This window comes from Echinops telfairi, unplaced genomic scaffold (assembly GCF_000313985.2).
Source record: "Echinops telfairi isolate 266 unplaced genomic scaffold, ASM31398v2 ScPeMD7_7400;HRSCAF=8409, whole genome shotgun sequence".
Taxonomy (NCBI): domain Eukaryota; kingdom Metazoa; phylum Chordata; class Mammalia; order Afrosoricida; family Tenrecidae; genus Echinops; species Echinops telfairi.
Window position 1 is genome coordinate 41,652,917 of NW_022111300.1, and position 6,633 is coordinate 41,659,549.

General features: G+C 47.8%; 1 protein-coding gene across 15 annotated transcripts in view; it reads right to left on the reverse strand.

The window, feature by feature from the left end:
- TCF4 (transcription factor 4) overlaps window positions 1-6,633 on the reverse strand; it is a 404,154-nt gene that overhangs the window by 183,180 nt on the left and 214,341 nt on the right. The window lies entirely within an intron of this gene.

Consider the following 6,633-nt stretch of genomic DNA (forward strand, 5'->3'; position numbering starts at 1 on the left):
ATTATTGCCTCTGTTTTGTGGGGTGGAGGACTTTGTGGACTGGTGTTGGGTATGGGTTAATGTTGGACTTGTGGGCTTGGGCAGCATTGGGTTGGGGTGTTTTCATGATGCACATTTTCTTTGCATAAAACTCTCTTATCTATGAGTTGCCGTGCATTTGTTTCTCCAAAGTACCTAGACTAATACACCAACTGAGAGCAAAATTAATCCCTTGTTTAAGAAAAAAGTGACAGCAAACTGGCTTTCTCAGTCTCCCAGCTCTCCGATTCAGAAAGGAGCTGTGTCCAAGAGCTTCGGAAGGAACATTGATTCCATTGACCCTCTTGAGGTGGGATGTGCTGGCTCCCCACCTAAAAGGAGAACTTTAAATGAGAGAAGTCTATTTACAATAAAGATGAACTTGACTTGGGGGAACCTTCCCCAGCCACCCCATGCCCTGACCACTTTCATTCAAGTTACCCCCAGGAAGAGTCCAATCTGACTGCCATGTCCACATCAAACCCCAAGTGATTTTATACACTCAATTTTAAACGATCACTGGAGAATGAACCAGAGGAGGACAGAGTCAATGTTGGGGGTGCCTGTGTTTTACCCTTTGAGAGCTCAAAAAACTGCCAACACTCAAGCTAGCATCGACCACAAAGCTTGCCCAGCTCTGCCCCAGTTCCCATGGCACTGCAGTAAAAGGCTCAACGAGGGTGCCCACAGTTGTCCTCGTGAGCACACGCAATCGCAATGTCACTGCTGAATAGCCAAGTTGCAGTATGCCTACGTGGCCAGCGCCATTTAGCTCCTTGTTGGAAGACAAAGCTGTCTTTCACATCAATCTAAGAAGCCATTTAATCTCTATCAGCATTCATGACCCACCGACAGGAGAGGTGGCAGGGCAGAGCCTGACTCTGGCTGCCCGTATCTCCAACACCAACGCTTACATCTCATCCATCAGACAAGTACATCAGGCTCTTCCAGCTGCCAGGATCCCTATCCAGGGAATGCCCGCAGCCAGGCGGACGCTGTGTCTCCAGGATGCCAGGCCCACAAGTTCCTGAGACGTTGGGATACGCCTCCTCCCTCCTCCGTCTCCACTTTAAAGCTGTATCATCCACATCAATACTATCCATAAACATCACGTACCGCCCCACCCCTCAGATGCACATTCAGATCGCTTCAAACTCCCTGCGGCAGCCCAGCCAACACTGAAAAGGGTCATCTTCGAAATGAAAGCTTTCTCCTTTGAGTGGACTCTTTTCTACGTATTAAAATCCAAGAAGCACAGTTACTATCATTTCTTGGTTAAATGTCCATTCCCAATGTATAATTTTACAGCTTCCTCAAAAAAGAGGATATCGCACACAGCCTTGACGTTTGAGTGAAGAAATGAATGTTCCCTGTTTTTGTTTTAAAGTCAACCATACAAGAGTGTATCAAGGACAGATTCTTTTCGTAACACACATGGAAACCATTGAGGTCTCTAGGCAGGCCCAGAGCTCCGGAGCGGTGAGGGAAACAGCACCCCGAGGAGTCCTCTACCACGAGGCTGCCTCTTCTGGCAGCTACATGTCCAATAGTAAATGAGGAGGGGGTTCCCCTCTCTGTAGAATCTGCTAATACCCCCAGAGCAGCCCTCTGGAAGTGAGGGAGAACAGAGTGCTACAGCCAAGCCAAGGACTAAGCCACCTCACAGAAGCTTGTCCATGTACACATTTCCACGTAGCGGTCCCGATCCAGTCACCATGTTCATGCTGGACATCAAGAGGGGAGGTGACAATCACATTAGAAGTTCCTCTCAAGGCCGAGCGACCTACTTCCACAAATCCAGTCATGGAACATCCTATAGGGCACAACTACACTGGTTCAACAACTTCTGTTGTTTACAGAAGCATTAGCACTGGAGGGAGGTTTAGCCTTTGACCTGACCGTCTAACGTCAAAGTCTAGTCCCATGGTCTCCTGGGATCCTGCTGTCTGTTACTTGCAGGTTTTCCATCTCAACATTCTTGCCCCAGTTTCTTTCCCGAGAACAAGGCACTTGCTGGTGTGGCCAGTAGACTTTATAGGAATCACATCCATAGGAAATAGGGTGCATTGCCTGCCCTCCTAGACCTGGCTCCCAGTGGCTCTCTCTCCAGGGCAAAGAGGTCCCAGGAGACCTCTGGAGGACTGAAGGCAAGGGGCACTCTCAGTCCTGTTAGGGGACATGGGCATCCGGTCTTACCCAGTTACTTCTCAGTCACTGTAAGGCTTTTACAGATTTCGGGAGCTTTTCCATCAAAATGTTCTGGAAAGGCTAAGGGATCCGACACATTAATGATATCTGCACACATGTGCTTTGTATCCAAGTTCACAGCTCCTGGTCACTGAGGGTAAACAGTGTTATCAGTACTTATTATAGATTTAGTCAAGTATATTTTATTCCTGTCAGTTATGAGCACTTGTGTTGGCTGGTATTTACAATGTCGGAATTCTGTCACTTTGGCAACCTTCTGAGACAACATTTTCCAGTGTTACAGTGACATTTCAAAAACTCAGTATTTACAAGCAAACGGCACCCTCTGGCTCGGTGACAGTGCGACTCCGTGGTAGTTGAACAAAGGGACACTTGTCTAGAAAACTCATCGGGGGAGATCCAGGCTGCTACTGGCGGCAACGCCTCACGGTCCAGGGTGGCCCTGGGGGGTCTCTCTGTGAGGAAAAGGATGCAGAGACAGGAGGCAGGAACGCTCACATTACACACTATTGGGATCGTAAGCATATTGTTCGGGGGTCCGTATGGGTGGGTGAGATACTGGCCCATATTGTTCGGGCCCCTGTGGGCAAGATGCTGACCTTATGTGATGCTGACCCCGTCTCACCGCCACCAAGCCTTAGTTGGCCCCTGCAACCAGGTGTCGTCAGCACTTTTATTTTCCCACGCCCTTACTCAAAGTTGCCAAGAAAAGAATTGTGTAGAGGAAACACAAGAAACGAGTCCTGCTCTATTGCCCTTAGCTACTTCTTTCCTGTCCCCAGGGGTTCCCTGCAGGAAAATTGGGCCAGGGAGAGAGCAGGGGAGGAGGAGGAGAGCTGGTAGAAAACAGAGTTGGGGTCAAGCTTCTCCCCTGAGCTTCACAGCCCATTCACCCTTTTAGGATCTGTTGGGTCCCTCTGCACCACCAAGTAGCAGATGGTTCCTGTTGCGGACACGTTACACACCATCTAAGAAGAAGGCGCTATGCTACAGGCAGTCTGTACTCCACCAAAAGAGAACCCCCTTACTACAGTCTCTTTCTTGACTCTGAAAACACAATGCTCTTGATATATATAAAAGAACCCCCTTAATACAGTCTCTTTCTTGACTCTGAAAACACAATGCTCTTGATATATATATATATATATATATATATATCTAAAACAAGTGTGCTTCATACTCACCTCTGAAATGCACACTTCTCTGACTAACAGAAATAAGTTCCAGCACAGTGGGGACGTACTTCTATTGGCAACACCCAAGTTAACTGTGGGAAGAGGGAACTCTCTCTAAGAGGACTTTGTGTGCTACCTACTATGATGAAAAGCAACATGGATTTTACGCAGGGACAGAAAAACAGTGGAGAAAATGGCAATGTAGAATCAAAAGACTTTGTCCCCAGTCCCCTATCTCTGCCACCTACATTGGTTTGTTTTTTTTTGGGGGGGGGGGGGCACACAGCTGAGTCTGTGGCTTTCTCAACCAAATGGGGATCCCCGAGGGTTTCTACTTCCCAGGGTCATTGATACGAGTCACTTAAGTTTTTTATTCATACCTAACTTATTCCTGTTGGTGGGCTATTGATTCACCCTTTCATACATTCAATCTTGAGCAAGCATTTACTGAGCAGTCCTGCCAGGTACTGGGGAGAGAGCAGCTTTGTCCATGTCTGGCTGGAGAGCATTTGCCAACGGTCAGGAAGGCCACCCGAGGAAAGGATGCTGGTGCTGGTCTAGCTACAACCCTGAGCATCCCTGCAATGGGTGCAAGGGATGGACTGAATCTTGATCAGGGTGAGAGTTCTGATCAAAAGGCTGTGCGGTGAAAAAACGGGATGAATGAAGGCATTCCAGGCCAATGGAAGAGCCCAAAGTCAGAGAGAAACAGAGAACAAATGGAGACGGCCTACAGCCCATGAGCAAGGGGGGTGCAAGTGTTACCTACAAAAGGGAATAAAGAACTCCTAGGCATCCATCAAAGAATAATCCTCCCCCCATTACAAAACACCGGACTTAAATACAACTGAGGGGCTCACTGCTTTCCACTGGGGGAAAAAGGGCCCCTAGAAGGTGGGCCTCCCAAACAGCTGAGGAGAACAGGGCTCCGTAGTAGCCATGCCCTCTCTTTGGGTTGAGACAGTCAAATGGCAGAGATGAAGCGACACTCCTGGAGAGACGATGCCATCACTGTGGCAGCTGTTGGCATCCTTCTGTGCCACATGTCATTGTGTCCACAGCAAATCTTTTACCACCGAGGGTGTTGTGTCCCGCCAGTCACTTTCCCCGTGACAGTTGTGAGTCGTGGGGCCGCGTGTGTCAGACAGACATCACTGTTCAGAAGTACTGGTAACAGAAACATTCCCGGGAAGGAATCACGCTCAAGGGAAGCAGGGGTTTTGACGAGACTGGATGGCCTGTAAATCCCCCGTTTATGCCTAGCTTTTATTTGAAGGGTTTGTTTAGATTTCATAATGTATTTGAATTTACACACACACACAAATAAAAACCCTCCTCAGACCTTGAATCCGGATTCCCTCAGAATCTTGAATACTAGTTATAAACAATGACCCCATCTAAGATTGTGGCTTTTATGCCCACTAAACTTGACACCTGCCCAAGCCCCACCACCAAAACTAGGCGTAACAGTTGCTGCTTATGTTAGGTATCAAGTTGATTTCAACTCCTCGCAACCCTGTGTGACACAGAATGCCCTACTGCAGTGGTTCTCAACCTGTGGGTTGCAACCCCTTTGGCGGGGGTCAAACGACCCTTTCACAGGGGTCACCCAATTCATAACAGTAGGAAAATTACAGTGATGAAGTAGCAACAAAAAGAATTTGATGGTTGGGGGGGTCACCACATGAGGAACTGTATGAAAGGGTCGCGGCATGGGGAAGGTTGAGAACCACTGCCTATAGGGTTTTCTAGGCCATAATCTTGATGTGAGCAGATGGCCGGATTGTTCTCTCACTGAGTCCCTGGGTGGATTCCAACCAGCGACCTTTTGGTCAATAGCAGAGTGGCTAGCTTTAGCACCCCCAGGGCCCCTTTCTACACTCCATTCTTGGGATTAAAATAATACCTTCAATTGGGTGCTAGCTGTTGGGCCCTGACAACTCCCATGGGAACCAAATGTCTACAGATTTAATGGCAGTGGGTGGCTGGGTTCATCAGCATTTGTTTCAAAAACAAAAACAAACAAAAAATGCAACACTTGAACACAAAACGGCTTCTAATCCCAAGTGGCTATCAGTGGACCCCCCGGGAGGTGTAGGTCTCCTGTGACCCACATGGGTAGTAGTGCATGAGGTGGAGGGGACTCAGTGACAAGTGTCTTCTTCAAGAAAGGCAGCGCAGCCACCATCGTCCTTGTATCTGTCATTTCATTATCTAACAGCAACTACTTTTTACGGTCACCAGAGGACCTATTTGCTGAGTCCAGACTTGTTTGGGGATAAGGATTCTCTCTGACTCCCTCAATCCATTCATGCACAAATCGTCTTTCTTTCTAAGAAATGTCATGGGGAACTTTCGGATTCTCCCAGAAGGGCAAAGATTTCTCTTCCCAGGGAGTGTAGGTCTTAACTTTTCTACAATAATATAAAGCATATTTATAAGTTGTTTTATTGGTTAGATCACTGTAACGCCAAACTGACGATTTCTTCCTTCACCATGGTAGAGATACCGGACTACCTTCAGATACAAAACCAAGCCCACTGCCGAAGAGTGGGTTCCACCTACAGTGGCCCTGGGGGACAGGAAAGAACTGCTCCTGAGGCTATAAGCTTCTTGGGAGCCAAAACTTCCATCTTTCTCCCAGAGGGGTTGCTGAGTTTAAACTTCTGACCTTCAAGTTAGTAGCTCACTCTGCCACCAGGTCCTCTTGCCTTAAGTAGCAGACAAGTTAATAAAAAATATTCTTAGAAATATTTCCTATCACTGAGTATGTTACTTTAGTCTTCTGAATAAAAATGAATTTTTACAGGCAGCCATTCCTGACTCAATTATCTCCTCCGAACACGTGTCCGGTGAAGGGCATCCCTCAGACGGAATCCGCCCAGTGGGCTTTGTCTGACCCCCACCTCCGCTCTCCGACACATTTCCAGCCATCACGACGATCACACAGACTTTTAAGCAGCTGGCAGGAATCCCTACCAGCTAAGACATAGTTTGATCCTGATAATGTAGCACGTCGCTACTGAATGATGGAAAGAGAGTTAAGAGCTGGTTAAGGTCCCCGGCCCTGACTTCACCGTGCACTGGTGCTCACTGCGGCCAGCTCGCAATACTGACTTTCTATAGCTTGTGTGGGATTTTGGTTTTGAGTCAGAAGTATGAGAGGAGAAAAGGGGGAGTAGGGTGGTGGAAAGCAGAAGGAAGGAAGGAAGGAAGGAAGGAAGGAAGGAAG